The sequence below is a fragment of the Neophocaena asiaeorientalis genome, unplaced genomic scaffold (assembly GCF_003031525.2).
Source record: "Neophocaena asiaeorientalis asiaeorientalis breed wild unplaced genomic scaffold, Neophocaena_asiaeorientalis_V1.1 scaffold169, whole genome shotgun sequence".
In the NCBI taxonomy this organism is placed as follows: domain Eukaryota; kingdom Metazoa; phylum Chordata; class Mammalia; order Artiodactyla; family Phocoenidae; genus Neophocaena; species Neophocaena asiaeorientalis.
In genome coordinates, this window is record NW_020172187.1 from 1,879,882 (window position 1) to 1,900,611 (window position 20,730).

Genomic DNA, 20,730 nt, shown 5'->3' on the forward strand with positions numbered 1-20,730 from the left:
TATACTCTAGTGAAAGTAGCTACAGAACCGGTTTGCACATGGCAGCGCCTGTGGAAACCTGGGCAAGTCTGTTTATTTTCTCGGATTCAGGATGAGCGGTCAGTGACCCTGTATCAGTTCGTGCCTTCCGCTCTGCCCAAGTGGCTTTCAACTCCCCAGACGCAGCCACTTAGCTGCTCCATCTGGACCCGATTCTTGGACCTTAAGCTGATACCAGGTGAAACCATGCCAGCCCTATGTGGAGGAGTGACAGTGGATGACAGGACTGGGCAGAGAGAAGACGCTTTTCTCGCAAAAAACAGGGGGAATCTGAGTGGGAGTGTGCTGTGGGGGACGAGCTGGCATGTTAGGGGGACACTCGCTTGATTATGCCACTTTCTTGTTCAAAATAAAGTAGCTGGACTTCCCTGGTGGCACAGTGGTTAAGAATCCACCTGCCGGGCTTCCCTGGTGGCACAGTGGTTGAGAGTCTGCCTGCCGATACAGGGCATTCGGGTTCGTGCTCCGGTCCGGGAAAATCCCACATGCCGCGGAGTGGCTGGGTCCGTGAGCCATGGCCGCTGAGCCTGAGCGCCCGGAGCCTGTGCTCCGCAACGGGAGAGGCCACAACAGTGAGAGGCCCGTGTACCGCAAAAAAAAAAAAAAAAAAAAAAAAAAGAATCCGCCTACCAATGCGAGGGACACGGGTTCGGGTTCGAACCCTGGTCCAGGAAGATCACACGTGCCACGGAGCAACTAAGCCCATGTGCCGCAACTATTGAGCCTGCCTCTAGAGCCCTTGAATCACAACCAGAGAAAGCCCTGGCTCAGCAACGAAGACCCAACACAGCCAAAAATAAATAAATAAACTAAGAATTAAAAAAAGTAGTTGTAAAAACATCCCCTGTCAAATGTATGAGATGAACCAAAAACTATTACTGGAAGCAAATTAACAGATTTTAGTGTTTTAATTATTAAATAAAATATTATGTATTTAAGTGTCACAAGGGTTTAGAAATAGTAAATAAGATAAACCTGTGGAAATTAATAAAGCTAAAAGAAGGAATGTATGAGTAATGAACAGAAATAAGGTTTAGTTTATAATTATAGTGGTCTGTAAAAATCAACAATAATATTATAGTCAAATTTAGTTGCTAATCAAATGAAAATTTAATAAAAATAGGGAGATTAACATAGTGACATTGAACGCTATTTGGATATATTTTAATAAAATAGGTGTTTTCTAAAATCTTTTGATGCAGGGAGTAAAAATCCTATACAGAAATATAACCACAGAAGGCAGCTTTAACAAAATACCATCAATGCATGCCCTGAAGACAGGACCTGGCCTTGATTGTTTACCATAAAATCATTTTATTTTTCTTAAGAACAGTTGATTCCCACATTATAAAGTAAAATTTGAGCTGAGAAAATGATTTATAGATTACAAATTTATTTTATGAAACTTACATAACACTAATCCCAGAGAGCAAACATACAAACTAGAAAAGCACAGAATAAATATCTTCCTTTACTAATAAATAGGACAAAATTCTAAACAATGTTCTAGCATATTTAAGATGCAGTATTTAAGAATTAAAATATATGAAAAATCCAGTAATTTTTATTCTAAATTAAGTTCATTTGCTATTTAAAATCTATTCATTTATTTTAACATAGTAGCAGCACATTAAAAAAATATCCTCTTTTTTGCACAGGGGGAAAGCTTACGGAATGCATTTATACATATTTCACATGATAAATAAAATCTATTTCAACCCAAGAGCCTAAAATATCTTTACAGGTTATTCCGAAGCACCATTGCCATAAAATGCTGAGAATTAAGAATGTCTTTGCTCACCCACACTATTAATAATTTTATGAAAATTATAGAATGTAATATATATGTTATATAAACTTCTAAAAATGTACATAAAAACAGCAAAAATCTCAACTCACTGAAAAGTGGAAAAAATATTAGGCAATCTACAGAACTGCTCAATTAGTAACACCTTGAGTGTCTTAACAGTCATAATCATTAAATGCAAATTAAAATCACAATTAAGTAACATTCACATGCATTATTTTGATAGAAATTTCAAATCTGAGAAGAATCTTCAAGTTGGCAAGTGGTGCAGTGATGGGCACTTTATAACTCCCCCTGGAAATGTAATTTACACACCTCATCCGTTAGGAGATGCCGTCATCCTCATGGCTAACATGGACAAGATTTATAAAGCAACTTTTGGAAGACATGAGAAAACAACCAATTCATTATGGCCTTTCAGAGGGTAGCATCATATTTTAAGAAAAATTTGATGTATTATCTTTAAGTAAAAACTGACCATAACCTGAAATCATCACCTTTGTCTTATGAAATGAAACAGGAAAATAATCCAATATGATATAAGATGAAGAGTTATTTATAAATTAAACTTATTTAGATTCCATTTCTGTCTTTACCACCATAATATGTACATACTGTGAACAACGAATATTATTAATTCATTCTCTAATTCTCCATTTACATTTTGCTTTAATATTTAGCAATTTAATACTTTCCATTTTAATTTTCCCTTAAGTGATAATATAATAATGGAAATATTAAAAATGTTGAATCATGAAGCTGAAGTTGTATTAAATGTTAATTATATTAAGGAAATTAAATTCATATTTTAGTATAATTACACTATTAATTTTCCTGAGTTCTTTGATTTTAATATTAAATTATAGAACTTCTGTTTAGAAGCTATTACATTTTGACTATTGTTATGTTTTGTGTAATCAGTTATGTCATATAGTATAGGCACCACTGATTATATTCTTAATATATTTATTTTTGAAATATTTTAATATAAATGCTCAAAAATAGCTAATATCTATCTTTAGATCAAAAAGTTATATGAAAATATATCCAGTAGGTAACATATATCCAATTAGGTCTTGATCTCTTTTACATTTAATTAATTTATACTTCTCCTTAATAGTATCTAAACAATGTAAAACATACATTAATATGCACATCATTATTTACATTTTAAAAACATTTTAATGATATATACTTGATCTACAATGTTGTGTTAATTTCACTGTATAGCAAAGTGACTCAGTTATACATATATGTATTCTTTTTCATATTCTTTTCCATTATGGTCTATCACAGGATATTGAATATAGTTCCTGGTGCTATATACAGTAGGACCTTGTTGTTTATTCATCCTATATATACTAGCTTGCATCTGCTAATCCCAAATGCCCAATCCATCCCTACCGTCCTCCACCTTTGGCAACCACAAGTCTTTTCTCTATATCTGTGAGTCGTTTTCTGTTTTGTAGATAAGTTCATTTGTGTCATATTTAAGTTTCCACCTATAAGTGATATGATATGGTATATCTTCCTCTTTCTGACTTACTTTGCTTAATATGATAATCTCTAGGTCCATCCATGTTGCTGCAGATGGCATTATTTCATTCTTTTTTATGACTGAATAATATTCAATTGTGTGTATATACCACATCTTTTTAAACTATTCCTCTGTCAGTAGACATTTTTGTTGTTTCCATGTCTTGGCTACTGTAAATAGAACATGTACATCATTAAAATGTTATTTTTATACTACAGGTATATGTTTAACCAGTTTAGAAGAAACTTAACAATTGATTGATGTTAATATAATATGAAACCAAGTGTATCATATAAGCATCTTATATCACTGTTTATTAAATTAATGCCAAGTGAGCTCTGAACAAACATATAATTCAAAGATGTGCTATTTTTTACAGTGCAATATGAATAGGAAAATGAAAGTTCTTTCTGCATATCCTGAGAAATAACTTTTATTGAAATCATTTTTTTGCAAATACAATTTACTTTTCTTCTGCTAAATGACTCAACTCCAAATTATGTTATAGCATAACTCAGTAGAAAAAGTAAATAAATATATATTTTTAATTTAAAATAAAAATATAAATTTCTAGATTAATATTATATGAAGAATGAATCCACTATTTTGAAGCAGTATGTGTACCAAATCTAGCTTAAAACAGGTTCAGTATTGAGATTCAGGCCTAAACCAGTGAACTGTCTGGGCAAACACACTGGAGCTAAAGGCACACTTCCCTTTATACAGAAAGTGTCAAGCTCCATATAATAATGTCTAAATTGTTACAGAGCTGAAAAAACTACAAATAAAATCTAGTAATCGGGGATGAGCATAGCCCATGTACAGACTCTCCTAAACCCATGTTTAAGTGCAGCAGGGAAACTACAATTTAATACTAAACGTGCCCGTGAGACTAAACTAATTGTGAAGGACTGTGACACATGGAAGCCAGTGCTGTTGAATTTTCATCGATACTGTGAAAGACAGACAAAAATGAATAATATCTATTTTGCCACAAAGAAAAGTCACACACATGTGTACCCACATGCATGAGCGCACACGCACACATGATATGATGAAGTTTTGCCTTTAATGATCCCTAGCCATCTGCTTCCAACAACAGTGGTGATTGCAGTCTGCTGGGGTTAGTGAGATGCCAGGTCCTGGGGTGCTGGTCATGGCGGTCAATGTGGGCTTGTTGCAGCAAGTGTCTCCTGTGCCTCATGGGTCAAGAAAGGCCCTGAAGGCAGATGTGCACCAGAGTAATTAGAGCAAACAGAAAGGAAGTAAAGCATATGGTAGTTGAAAATACTTCCTTACGGGAAGCACCTATGGACTTCTGCAAATAATTCTAAGATTTTAGGGCTCCTACAATAAACAATAAAGTGGAAAATATGAAAATTGTAGCTTTAACCATGCAAATATGAGCTGATGAGGTGAGTTCTTGGAAAGGGTGCATCAATATGAATTACTTCAAATTAATGAGGTAATTGCAATTAGTTATGCAATTGGTTACATCATTACATATGTAATTGCATAATGACTATTAGCCATTTGCTTAATTAGTGTCACATATTCTGTTTTTTGATATACATACAGGGACAAGAATTTATATAACAATTTAGCATTGGAAATGTGACCTTTGCAAGAGCTTGAAATGTCTCAAAATGTTGCACGCTTAGTTAAATTTAGAGAAACAATTCTTCTCACACATGTGATAGAAAAGGAGGAAAGTTTTATATCTCTCCCTGAGATCTGAGTGGAAAAAATAAATCCTCTGACAATATGTAACTAAGGAACTAATTCTAATATAGATTTACCATACCATAGAAACATAGAAACTATAATTTAAAATTATCCCTAGGTCCTCAGAGAACACAGTAGAATCTAAAAAACAAATAAAATAAAATAAAATTATCCCTAGGGAAGTGATCATTCTGACAATGTAGAAGAGAGAGAAAAATTACTGTAGAGGAAAACACTCAAACAAAGCTGTATGGGACTCCCAAGAAAAACAGAGCCATAAATCAGATTCAATTTAACATTAAAGATATATATGAGGAAATATTTATATGAGTAAGATTTGAAGGTTAAACATACTGTAAGGTTTAGATAATAGAACAGACTGATAGAGCCTCTGAAATAGGTAAGTATAAAGAAGTCTATAGTAGAAACAAGACATTTTGAAAACTAAATGGAAAAATGGAAAAGTTACCAATTTACACCAACTAGAAACTTCCTGAAGGACACAAAAGAAGCACACAAATGGAATTGCATGCCTCCTTGGTACAGGAGATTCAATAACTTAACAATGTTAATTTTCCCTGAGTTGATTTACAAATGATATATTCCCAGCATAATGTTGAAATACTTTTTCTAGACATTGATTCTCATGTTCATATGAAAAAATAAGCAAATAAAAATAACACAGTTCTAGGTAAGAAGAACTATTGAGTAAGCATAAGCTGTACCTGTTATTAAAAAAAATAGTATAAAGCCTCAATAAGTAAAACTCTTGGTTTATGAATAGGTAGATAGACTAGTTGAAAGAAAAAGAAAGTTCAGATAAGACCCAAAGACCTCTGGCGATTTAGTGTTGTAGTGAAATCAGCATCTAAATATAATAAAATAAAAGGGGACCATTTAAGAGATAATGTTGGAGAATAATATATATGAAATGATTTTTGTCAATTATGAAGCTTTATAAAATTGTTAGAGTTCTGGTTGTGTAAATAATCTTGTGAGTATAACTCTTATAGATTGATTAAAATAGAAATCATTTAATTATTTTTTCCATTGTTGTGTTAATCATAAACCAGCAGGCAATAGGGCCAAATTAAAAAATTTAAAAACTTTCTTAAAAATTGGTAGTGAAATATAAAGTTTTATACTTCCAATTCACTTAATGAGAAATTACAATATTTTATAATCTGTTTTTGACACTAATTTTCTAACAATGAAAACTATAACATCTATTCACAATGTACACTGAATACAGGATTTGCCAAACATCAATTGTTAAAAGCACGCAACTGCTCTAGATTTATGAGGTTAGTGTTTTAGTAAGCAAGTGTTCATTCATGTACGCAGTTTAAATAATAATAATAATATTTCAAGTGACTAAACTTTTTATTAGCATGGTGTTGCTTTTAACTGAATTTTACTATGTTTGTTAATGAGTGATTTACAAAACCAGATCTTATAATAATAAAATTTACATGCATAATTTAAGCATCTACTTTATCTGTTTTTCTTGTATCAATCATTCCTATCTTTCTTATACTACTTATACTTTATATCATCTCTCCATTTTCACTTTTATTCTGAGTTCATTTTTCTTTCTATTTAACTTGTGAAAATCAAACATTGTTCATTGAAAAATATTTTGAGGAATATAATAAAAACAAATCTTTTTTAAAAAATTTACTGTATCATCAACTGACTTGTAAATAGTTCCTGTTAAAATGCCAGGAGATAGAAAGAAAATCAATGATTTGAGTTCTTTCTTTTGCTAAAACATCAGGAAGAAAATAAGAGCAATGACCCATGCAATAGCCTATTCAATAGCCATGATTGTAAAAACAAGTAAACACTTCAACATATTTGATTAATTCAAATTTCACAAAGGTTTAGATATTAGAAATTAAAGATTGAATGTTCTCAGAGAATAAATATAAATATCATCAAGTGAGTGCAGTACTAATGTTGCCATGTCATAATTGCCAAATACCTGCAGCTCTGAGCCTTCAGAACAAATGTCTTAAAATCTACAAACCTTTAAGAAAAGATTTCTTCAAATGTGTGTTGTCACCGTTTGGAACCCTTTTTAGAAGAGATGCCATTCACTGAGGACAGCCCTTTAAAGCTTGGTTCTTGTTCCCCAATTTATTTAAATTTTAATAGATCTATAATGTTGTACTTGCAATACTCCTTCCCCACAAACCATGTTAGGATATCTGTACATGAAGTAATATCAGGCATTTTAATGAAATAAAGGGGGGGAGGAATCCTACAGTATTATTAATATTGTGAGAATTATTTTAAATAGCCTTGAAATTTAAACATTATTCGAAGTCCATTTCAAAATTGAATCCTTTGACCTTTCTTTTTGTATTAAAATGATATTAGAACTTGAGGGAAGGTAAATCAACTCTAAGACCTCTTTGCATCTGGTTTATTGATGGAAATGGTATAAAGTTATACTTCAGGCTTGTGGTTTCAATTATTAACATAATTGTATGCAATCCAAATGTGTTTCTTATATTTTCTACCTCTTCCCATCCTTCAGAAACCAACACCAGCTCATTTCCACTGGTCACTTTACTCGAATATGCCAGCACATGTGAGGCCCTGAATCAGCCTGAATTAACCATGTATATAATTTATCCTTACCAAGAGAGTCACCGAAACAAGGGCCTGTCCTTTGAAAATATGTTGATGACAAAAACCTAGACTGTTGAGATTATGTCTTCATGGAAATATGGGAGGGAACTTTGGAAAAAAACAATCAGAATTGTAAATGCATTGTCAAATTGTAGAAAGGATTGCTTCTTAATGAAGCCAAATTTGTTATCATTAACCTTTCAAATCATCTTCAATCATGCGTAATACTGCTTCAATATCTTCAAGTGCTAAAGCAGATCCTTTTTATGTAGAATGTAACTTCAAAGTGTTTTCTAACTTGCCTTGACTAGCTTGAGTTTTTAATGTTTTTTTCCAATTACATTTTCTCATGTTTCAATTTCCATAGGCTCTGTGCTTTCTGGTTTGGTCTTCTAGATGTTTATTTATTAAGAATGTGAAACATACATATGTATATATATATGGTGTGGAGCTTAACAACAGAATAGCAAACTTAGGCTGGGGAGGTCCTTTCAAGATAAGACATTTGCAACCTCCCGCAATGGAAAATTACTGGCAGTCACAGCAGTTGGCATTCCAGGAAGATTGAGCAATGACACACCCAGCCTTAACCACAATATGGGTGGAACATTAACCCAAGGGTGACCAGAAGGAACCATAAATAAAGCCCAGTTTCTCTCCCCCAGGGAGATCCCCTCTTGGTCTCACCTGCTGCTCACTTGCCGTGTATTAAATAAATCTCACTTTCTATCCTCACTTCACTTCTGGCTTGGTAAATTCTTTTACCACACGTATTGCCGACCCCATCGTTGCACTCTGCCACATAAAGCAAGTGGCACATAATGTTTTCTCTCTTTCCTGAACAAACGTTGACTGAGCATCTCCTATGCAATAGCTCCTTTTCTGTGTTATCATCTACTTTGAACACAGGAAATCAATTTTCTACTCTCATGGATCTTACAGTCTAGTGAAAGAAACAGACAGCAAATGAATTTTAAAAAAGCATAATATAATCTCATGTAGAATGAGATTCTATGAGAAAAAAGTATAATAAATAGGGATGACAGATTTAGTCAATAAAGATACAGGACACCCAGTTAAATTTAAATTTCAGAAAAAGAAAGAGACCCCATTCCATATAAATCTATCATAAAATATTTTAAGCATACTTTTACTAAAAAAGTTTGTTATTTATCTGCATTTCAAATTAAACTAGGCAACCTTAGTGCAGTAACAGAGCCTGAAGTTTCTATTTAAGAAGGATCTCAGAAGACTCTCTGAGGAGATGTGACATCTGAACAGAAACTTAAGTGAAATGAGAGATTATGTGCAAATATTTCTAGGAGAATAATCCAAGCAGAAGGAACAGCATGCCTTACGTCTCCGAGATGGAAAGTCACTGATGTATTTGAGAAGAAACAAGGAAGCCAGCGCAGCTGGAATGCAGGGAACAAGTGGGAGGGTGACATTAAATAAAGCCCAGTAACTCTTGAGTCCTTGCTCTATATTTTATAAAGAGCTACTGGAATGTTGAGAAACAGGGAATGTGTATTCTCACCCTACTATGTGGTATTATTCCTGCTGTTATATGAAGGCTAGATTGCAGAATTGCAAAGGTAGGGATATGGGGATGAAGAATTTTATTGGCCTGTAGTGCTAATGGAGGAGGTGAGATACTGTATCCAGAATTATTTTTTTTAAGGTTTTTCAAATTTTTTTGATGTAGACCTTTTTTTTTTTGATGTGGACCAGTTTTAGTCTTTATTGAATTTGTTACAATATTGCTTCTGTTTTATGTTTTGGTTTTTTGGCCGTGAGGCATGTGGGATCTCAGCTCCCCAACCAGGGATGGAACCCACAGCCTCTGCATTGGAAGGTGAAGTCCCAACTACTGGACCGCCAGGGACATCCCCAGAATATGTTTTGATGGTAGATCTAATAGAATTGGATGATTTGGGGTACAACAGAAAAAGAAGAATCAAGGATTACCCCATGTATTTGCATAGGCAATGTAAAATGAAGGTGGTTCTATTTACTGAGATGGCAAAGATGAGTGAGGGACACATCTTTTTTTTTTAACTACCCCAGAGCCAATACAACCTGGTCCTGAAAGAGAGAATATTAACTGGCATGTTTCTCTGTATACAAGTATTGAGAAATAATTATGGGAGAGTGGATTTTGAAATCTGGTATTCGAATGAAAAGCTCATTATCTCCAGGTCCTGTTTGGTCTTCCCTCATCTAAGAGTAATAAAGCAGTTGGCAGTAGTCACTGGGATTGATTTACATTTCTATCTCCCCTCTAAATTGTGAGTTTCAGGAGGTCATGATTTTCTGGCTGAGTATCCCCATTACTTAGAGTTCCTGGCACATTCCATTAATTTGAACAAGAGGAAACTGCAATTTCTATCTGTCAAAAAATATGAAAGAGTATCAGACATTTCCTGAGGTTAACCTGAAATGAACTCAATCCAAGTTTACTCAATAAATAAATTGGTTTGTGACTGGAAGAGTTTGAAAGCAGCCAAATGTTCACAGCAATCTTCAAATTCACACGGAGAAATTGCCATGCAATTAAACCTCTGCTTTGTTCTGTTTTTTTTCTGAATTTGTTGTAAAATATTATAATTAAATTAATATATCTTATGAGATTGACTTATTTGGTAATGAGCACTGAGGTGTATTTATTTTAGATTATAAGTGAAAAGAACAAGAAAGTTTATTTCCAGCCTTTGATGATGGCTCTCTACTAGAATCCTCCTTCTATAGAAGGTCATTATATGTCATTATATGTAGACCTAGACTAATATAAATGGAAGAAAATTTTCAGTAGAAACCTATCATGGTTTTATTCATGACATGAAGCCAATCAGCTCTTCCAAAAGTAAAAGACTGTATATGTGCTGGAAGGCTACATCATATATTTTGGACAAAGAAGATAAATCATGTGCTAGGATATAGAATTCAGATTTATACTAGCATATTTTGCCTCTGTGACAAAATTTCAATTATTCCATTTGTCCTCATCTCTGGATCCTATAACTTAACTTCCTTGGATATTTACCTACAGTATGAGCTTTTTGAACTTTCCAACTTCTAACAACTGAAATACAAACTCTATTTTTCCTTCTCACCTCTGTCATATGATGCCAGCCATGATAGAGCTATGCACAAGAAGAGACACACAGAATGTATGCCAGGTTTTCTAATATAAATCTAGGGTATATTGTGAAGCATCCCAGATGCAGAAGTTGTGACTTCGACATTCTAGGGTTTTTTTTCATAGAGTTTTTCCTCAACTTAATATCTGTGCATATTTACTTGTTCTGTTGCCCTGAGATCTTCCTATCTTAAGACCACTGTATATGAGACAATGGAAATCATTCTAGCAATTAAATCATTAGCACAACCAGGATATCAACATTGACATAAGTCTCCAGTATTATTCAGATTTTATCAATTTTACATGTACTCACTTGCATGTACTTATGAGTGTTTAGTCTATGAATTTTTAACATTTGTATAAGTTCATTTAGTTACCACTATGGCTGAGATACAGAAGAGTCCCCTCACCATGAGGAGGCTTCCTGTTGCCCCTTTGTAACCACACCCACCCACTTCTACCTCCAGAACAACTCTGGCTGTCATTAATCTCTTCTCCATCTGTGTACTGTTGTCATTTCAGGAATGCTATCAAGAATGTTACATAAGTGAAAGCACACAGTATGGAATATTAGGGGGGAGTTTTGTGTGTGTGTGTTTTTTTTTTTTGTTTTTTTTTGCATAGTATGATTCCCTTAAGTTATATCCAAGTTGTTACATGTATCATAGTTCATCCCTTGTTATTGTTAAGAGGTACTCTATGGTATGAAAATAACCCATTTACTTAACAATTCACCCACTGAAGGACATCTAGGTTGTTTCTGATTTTTTACTTTTATGAATCAGGCTGTTATGAATATCATGTACAGGATTTTTTGTGGACAAGTTTTCATTCCTCTGGGATAAATGACCAAGAGTGTAATTGCGATATAGTGTAGTAATTGTGTGTTTATTAGTATAAGAAACTACCAAAATCTTTATTATTTTATTTTTTCAGGTTTACTGAGATGTAACTGACATAGCATTTAAGTTTAAGGTTACACTGTGATGATCTGATATACATATATTGCAAAGTGATCATTACAGTAGGGTAAGTAAACACCTCTATCACTTCAAATAATTACCTTTTATTTTATTGGTGAGAACATTTAAGATTTAGTCTCCTAGCAACTTTCAAGTACATAATACAGTATAGTAAACTATAGTCACCATGTTGTACATTAGATCCCTGGAATTTGCTCATCTTCTAAGCAGAAGTTTGTATTTTTGCACCAGTGTCTCCCCAATATCCTCTCCTGCCCAGTCCCAGGTAAGTACCATTTTAGTCTCTGTTTCTACAAATCCAGCTTTTTTAGGTTTCACTTATAAGTGATATCATGCAGTATTTGTCTTTCTCTATTTCACTTGGTATATTCCACTCAGGTTTCATCTATGTTGTTAAAAATGGCAGGATTTCCCTCTTTCTCACGGCTGAGTGTTATTCTATTGTGTATATATATCTACATAGCTATATAGATATATAGATTAAAAAAATTTATTTTATAATTTTAAATTATTTTATTTTATAATTTAAAAATTATTTATTAATTCATCTTTATTAATAAACAAAATTTTATTATTTATTCATTTTATATCTATATAGATATGTAGATATAATACATACATACAATAGACATGTGTTGTCTTCATATTTTCACTATTATGAGTAATATTGTAATGATGACGGGTGCAGTTTTTTCTTCAAGATCTTATTATCTTATTGATGTCTTATTCTGCCATCTTCACCAAACTCTTTTTTGGAGTGGCTGTACCATTTTACACTCCCACGAACAATACATGAGTGATCCAATTTCTCTGCATCTTTGCTTGTATTTAGTTTTCTCTATTTAAAAATTTTAATCCGTTTTTATAGATGCGTACTGGTACCTTATTGTGGTTTTCATTTGTATTCCTGTGATTAATGATGTTGAACATCTTTTCATGTGCTTATTGATCATTTGTAAATCCTCTTTCATGAAATGTCTGTTTATGACTTTTTCCCATTTTATAAATGAATCGTTTGTTGTTTGAGAATTCTTTACATAGATACTAGTCCTTTTTCATCTGTGCGGTATGAGAACATTTCCCTCAGTCTGCAACTTGCTTTTTCATCTTTTTATTAGGGCTTATCATAGAGCAAAATTTTTAATTTTGATGAAGTCGAATTTATCAATATATATTTTTTTATTGATTGTGCTTTTGTTGTCAAGTTTAAGAATTCTTTGCCTTAGCCCTAGCCCCTGAATACTTTCTCCTATGTATTTTTTTTTCTAAAAGTTGTATAGTTTTACCTTTCACAGTTAAATCTATGGTTCATTTTTAATCAATGTTTGTAAGAGTTGTGAGATTTACATAGAGGTTCAGCTTTTTACCTATGAATATTCAATTCCCCCAGCATCAGTTGTTGAAAAGGCTATCTTTTCTCTATTTAATTGTTTTTTTTGTTTTGTTTTTTTTTTCCAGTACACGGGCCTCTCACTCTTGTGGCCTCTCCCATTGCAGAGCACAGGCTCTGGATGCGCAGGGTCAGCAGCCATGGCTCACGGGCCCAGCTGCTCCACAGCATGTAGGATCCTCCTGGACTGGGGCACGAACCCACGTCCCCTGCATTGACAGGCGGACTCTCAACCACTGCGCCACCAGGGAAGCCCCATTTAATTGTTTTTACACTTCAGAAAAAAAGAGAGTTGGGCATATTTTTGTGGTTCTATATCTGTTTCTTTTATTTTATTTTCCATAGATCTGAGTACCTATTCCTTTGTCGTTACCACACTGCCTTAATTTTAAGACTTTATATTTAGTAGGGCAATTCACTCCATTTTTTTCTTCTTTTTCCAAGTGGTCTTAGCTATTTTAGTTCTTTTTCTGTATACTTTAAAAATTTTTGTTTATTAATTCATTTTTATTAATTTTTATTGGAGTAAAGTTGCTTTACAATATTGTGTTAGTTTCTGCTATACAGCAAAGTGAATTAGTTGTACATATACATATATCCCTTCTCTTTTGGACTTCTTTCCCTTTTAGGTCACCACAGATCCCTGAGTAGAGTTCCCTGTGCTGTACAGTAGGTTCTCATTAGTCATCTATTTTATACATAGTAGTGTGTATGTGTCAATCCCATTCCCCCAATTCGTCCCACAACTCCCACCCCTCCTTGATAAACATGTTTGTTTTAAAACAAGCTTATCTAATTCTACAAAAAATCTTGATAGAGGTCTTCCCTGGTGGCACAGTGGTTGAGAGTCCACTCGCTGATGCAGGGGATGCAGGTTCATGCCCCAGTCCGGGAGGATCCCGCATGCCACGGAGCAGCTGGGTCCATGGGCCGTGGCCACTGCGCCTGTGCGTCCGGAGCCTGTGCTCCACAACGGGAGAGGCCACAGCAGTGAGAGGCCTGTATACCGCAAAAAAAAAAAAAAAAGAAAAATCTTGATAGAATTTTTATAGGAATTACATTAAATTTGTAGATCAATTTGGGAAGAATTGACATCCTTAATATATCTTTTAATCCGTGAAAATAATGTTACTTGATCTATCTAGGTCTTCCTTGATCTCTTTCATAACATTTTATAATTTTCAGGATACAGATCCTGTACATATTTTGTTAAAATTATATCAAATTATTTTATGTTCTTTGGAGAAACTGTAGATAAAAATGTGTTTCTAATTTTAGTTTCCATGTGTTTGTTCTTAGTATATATAATTTTGATTGATTTTTGTGTTGATCCTGTATACGATGACTTTGATGAACTTACCAGTTTTAAAAGATTTTTGATTTCCTTTTTTTTTTTAAATGATCAGTATGCCTTTTGTTTATTTATTTTTTCTTGGCTTACTTTACTGTTTAAAAATTCTGGAACTATTTTGAATAAGAGTAGTGAGAGAGATTTCCTTTCCTTATTCCTGATCTTAGGAGGAAAGCATTTAGTTTTTCACTAATAATCTTAACTCTAGGTTTTTATTAGCTGCTCTTTATCAAACTAAGTTAGTTTCTCTCTATTCCTAAATTACTGCAAGATTTTTGTGTTTTGTTTTGTTTTGTTTTTTTGGCTGTGTTGGGTCTTAGCTGCTGCATGCAGGTTTTCTCTAGTTGCAGTGAGTGTGGGCTACTCTTCACTCCAGTGCACGGGCTTCTCATTGTGGTGGCTTCTCTTGTTTCAGAGCACAGGCTCTAGGCTCATGGGGTTTCAGTAGTTGCAGCACGTTGGCTCAGTAGTTGCAGCACGTTGGCTCAGTAGTTGCAGCACACAGGCCCTAGAGCATGCAGGCTTCAGTAGTTGTGGCTTGTGGGCTCTGGAGCGTAGGCTCAGTAGTTGTGGTGCACAGGCTTAGCCGCTCTGCAGCATGTGGAATCTTCCCAGACAAGGCATCGAACCCATGTCTCCTGCATTGGCAAGTGGATTTTTAACCACTGTGTCACCAGGGAAGTCCTGCAAGTTTTTATCATAAATGGCTGTTGGGCTTTGTCAAATGCTTTTTCAGTATCAACTGTTATAGTCAGAAGATTTTTTCTCTTTTGCCTGTTAATGTAGCAGATTTCACCGATTGATTTTCAAAAGTTGAGATACAGAATAAATCCCACTGTGTGTAGTATATAATTATTTTCATATATTACCAGATTTAATTTGTTAATTTTAAAAAAAATATGCCATTTGGTATCCAAATTTTGTTCTGGCTCAAAACCTTTAGAAAATATATGGTAGTATTCTGTTTTGAATATTTTTCATTCAATACAAATCGGTATTCTGGGTTTTAAAATTTAGTGTGGTTTTTTTTAGTTTTCATGTACATTTTAGACTAAATATTTGGTTTGCATTGTTATGGTGTTTTTATTTCTGGAAATATGACACTACATCTTCCTCTATGTCTGAAGTAAGTAATTAAAGAACCACCCCCCCACTGGATCTAAGTTCTCTCTCTCTCACTCTCTCTCTCTTTCTTCTTCTCTTGCCTTTTTAGTTGTCATTTCTTTCACTCAAATTATTTTTGATAAGGCCCACTGCATGCATAAGATCATCCTATGAGGAATTAAGAACTAAAAATAAACAAAACCATGGCAATTTAAAGCATATCAAGAGACAAATGTGCTTGTCTTTAAAAAATATTTTTCTCATTTGAAAATGTTTGTATCCATTTTCAGATTTCTAACTTTCAGCAGGATGGCCCAGACAGAGTCAATGAATATATGAGTAAATATATGAAAAGAGACAGAAAGGTGTAGAGATATTAATAGGCCAGAAATAAAGCATCCCTTTCTCTCATCCCCATGTGGGCTACAGTCTATCTCCTCTCACTTAGGAATCAAACAGAAGGTACAGAGATTTTCTCCTAAAATGCCTCCACTTGCCCTGAGAAATTCTGGAGTCAATTCTTCACGCTAAATATGTGCCGAGTGTGAACTTTAAAAACAAAACTACTTTTCAACTCTCCAAAAGTATTAAAACTGTCTGAATAATTTCTTAAAGTTCACCCTTACATAACTCAAAATGTCTTAATGGAATTTTACTAACCTTTCCAAATATTGTACCTTGAAGCTGAGTGTAAGACTGAGAAATTTTGGCTTAATGGGTAATATTTCAAGAAAAGTGTAAATGATTGAAAATAAGGGTTATAAAATGTGTGTTTTCCTTTTCAAATGTAGCTACAGGTTTCTTTCCAGCAATATAATTGTTTGACTGAATCTAAAATTGTATCATTAAACATTTTTATTCTTAAATAAACACTTTATGCGTTGTTCATATTGTCAAGCTTTTATAAATGGTTTATTAAATGATATCCCCCAATAGAAGATTGACAGTGATTCAACATAGCGACTTCCATAGTAATTATATATGAGTTACCTATAATAGGATACTGGTTAAGAATAATGTTATTCAGTTATGACGTGAACAAACATAAATCTGATGAAATGATTTCATATTATTTTGCTAATAACCAAAATAGTGTACAGTCATGTTATAAAATTTAAATTAAAAACAAAAACATCATGATAAAAATTTTAGAAATCTTATGCTCACATTTACTTGGAAATATACACTATGTAATTAAATTGCATTCAATTCAACTCATAATTTTTGCTCATCCACTATTAACTACAGATACAAAAATGGAAGATATTCATCTCAGCATAGATATTTCCTTTTGTTCATTAAGGTTGTCAAGACATTTCTCCAAGTTTGTACTTTTTTATTTATGTACTTATTTATTTTTTGCGGTACGCGGGCCTCTCACTGTTGTGGCCCCTCCTGTTGCGGAGCACAGGCTCCGGACGCGCAGGCTCAGCAGCCATGGCTCATGGGCCCAGCCGCTCCATGGCACGTGGGATCTTCCCGGACTGGGTCACGAACCCGTGTCCCCTGCATCGGCAGGCGGACTCTCAACCACTGTGCCACCAGGGAAGGCCTGTACTTTATTTTTTAAGGCTTTTTTTTTCTTCCAATGCATTGAGAAAGCAATAGATAGAATATTAAAGGAAAATATGAAAATAAGAAATAATTAATAAAGTATACTGTGAGCTACAACGGAAATTGAGCACACAAGAAATATGATAAACAATAACAACAATTATGGAATTAAAACATACATTATTTTTGTTTATACAGAAATAATGGAGTGTTTTTAATTTATGGTCATATCTTCAAAACCCTGCTTAAAGAAAGAAAATTAAGTAAATGCTAGGTCTACCTGATTTAAAATGTCTTACATTAATTACATATTGCAGTTCCATTAATAACTCAAGCTACTCAAATATTTCATTTAATGAAATCTACAAATTTGGTAAAACATTTAGACATATCTGTGTAATTTCCTCAAGTTCATTCTCATATTGTGTTCAACTTTTCCATTTTGATTCACAAAAAATGTGAAGAACATATTTATTTTTATCTAGTCTCTGTTTCCACTGTTTCTTTCCTAATCCCACCTACCTCTCAAGTGTCAAGACTGGCCTTCCTGCTTTTAAACTCTTTATTTATGGGCCATCTTGTAAGCATTATTTTGATGGCATTCTCTTAATTAAGGGTCAGCATTTACTGAATGATGTATCTATAATTTATACCTTACTTACCTCTGTGATGTAGTGGAGCCAGCCTTAACTGGCTCACAAGAGCCAATTTGACCACCTTTTCCCATTTCCACAGATAGTGACATAATATTGGGAACTTAAAATTGCCATGTTGCAGAAATTTATACCAAGTAATCAGGCTTTTTGCTTTTACTTTTTTCCCACCTGGTGAACTAGTTGTTAAAAATTTACCAGCTTGGGGGCTTCCCTGGTGGCGCAGTGGTTGGGAGTCCACCTGCCGATGCAGGGGACAGGGGTTCGTGCCCTGGTCTGGGAGGATCCCATGTGCCACGGAGCGGTTGGGTCCATGAGCCATGGCCACTGAGTCTGTGCGTCTGGAGCCTGTGCTCCGCAATGGGAGAGGCCACAAGGGTGAGAGGCTCGCGTACAGAAAAAAAAAAAAAAAAATTACCGTCTTGTCATTGCTTATAGTTCTTCATCAACTAATCCTACTAATAGTGAAGACAATTTAGGATCTCAGTGTATATTGTAATTTCTTTATTCCTTATGACTTGTGAAACCATCTCTTTTATGACCCTGCAGTGTATATTTGCTTTTGTTACACCGTTTTGCTAGCTTCAGTCCCATGACTATAGCCACTTCTATCCCTGTATTCATATTATACTTCCCCAGTCTATAAAGTTCAATATTTAAATATACATATATATTTATATACTATGTCTTTATTATTTATGTGTATTCCCAAAATACGTGATAAATTATTTGCATATAAAATTTATATATTTTTCTTATTACTCTTAAACATATTAAGTATTTTGGTGTATATGTGAAAATTTATGACAAACTAGCATATTTTAAGCAAATTATAATAAACTTTAACATTTTAGTCAAGTTTGAATAGAATAAGAATATAGAGTATAGAATAAGAGTAAAATAATAAAGAGAGAGCTTATAAATCTGTGTGCATGTACACATACACACAACATAGTGTGCATGACAATATACTAGAAAGAGCTGAAATTTTGTGATTAAAATGAATTGAGTTTAAATCACTATCACACACTAACATAAATGTTGAAGAAACCCAGCTCTAATTTCTCCTTTGCGAAAGAGAAATATTACACATCTAATAGGATGGTTGTGAAGAATAAATAGGAGAATATATCTAAAGTTCCTATGTGTCAATACATTACCTGGAACATGATGGTTTCAAAATCCTTGTCGTTTTTCCATTCCTCTAACAATCAATGATACAGTATATCAATCTTCCAACTAACATAAAAGATGCAATTAGAAAAAATATCAGCCTCTTGAGAATATTTTTTTTAATTTATACATTCATTTTTCAATCTATGGCACTGTATTTCTTTCACCATCCAGTTTTTGGTTATGTTAATAAAAATCCTGCCTGTTTTCAATCTCCACTATCCCCAACTTGGGAAGGCAGGAAAGATATTACTTCCAGTAAACCAACTCAAAAGAGGAAATAAGTGGAAACAACCTGTCATTATTGTGAAGATAGGAATCTAGAAGTGATAATTAACAAATATCATGGTCCAGATATACATGTATATTTCTAAAGACATGTGTTAACAAGAAATCTTGCATAGAATGCATTGAATTCAACCTCATGTTGTGATCAGTTCTTCTAAACTATTACTGTATTATAGATTTACACTAACTTCGCCATCAACTCTTAACAATTCAGAGCATTTTCACATATAAAAATCCCAGGCTTTTTTTTTTTTTTTTTTTACAATCTCTCTGTAAAAAATATGATCATTCTTCTTGTAAGAAAATAGAAATGGCCCTAATCTGAGCTTCAGGGAAGGAACTAGACAAGAACTAAAATTTGTCCTCTCTCTTTGCCTTGATATTTATTTTAAGAGTTCAGGTTCCAAGTGTGTAATTGATCTCTATTTCTTTCCACAGAGCCAATTTTGATCTGTATAAGGAGCCTATTCAAATTCTACATAAACATACTGACATCAGTTGCTAATGGATATTTTCTGTATACCCTTGGCACAATGACAATTTAATTTCCACAGAGGCAAGCAAATATCTAAGTTTGTCTTCCTGGCTTCTAATCAGCTGGTTCCTTGGGGTTGGAACATATTAGAGAAACAACATTTTATCTTGCATACCAGATGCTGTCTCCTACAGAAAGGTGACAGCATCTTTTCTTAAACTCAAAAGACAGGTCAAGGTCCCAATATACTATCCAGGCTCTCTGTTACCTTTAGTAAATGTTTTCCTTTTAACTGCAGAATCTTAAGTGATTAATCAATCTCTAGGTGATTACATTGGAATGCTAACACCTGATGTAGATGATCGGTCACAGCTAAGTGAGGAAAAGGGGAAACTGCATATAGAACATTTCTACTGGAGATGTAAACATTTATCTGACCTGCATCCTCTATCCCCAAGGTGGCATTTGTCTCTCTTCTTTCCTTATGTTGATTTTGATAACATAAAACAATGGTTTTAAATGGTACAATTGAATGATAAAGAGTCTTTGGAGGAGATTAGTTTAAATGGGATAATCGAATGTGTCAGAGTATGATTTTAAGCCTGACTATCTCCAGAGTCCCCTGAGGCAAAGCCAAATTTGCCTGAAAGTTCAAATGTAAGGCTGCCTCTAACTCAGATGAAAAGGTTTCTATTGCAGAAGTTCTAGCAGCAGAGATAATTGCTTCAAGATGTCTTTATCCTAGAAAACTCTTTTGGAAGTTAGGAATCCCCTTTTGTGACTAAGACTTTCTTTTATATATTTATTGTATTCTCTTTTATTTATTTAGATCACAGAAAAGAAAGAAATTAGAATTAACTCAGTGAGATTTT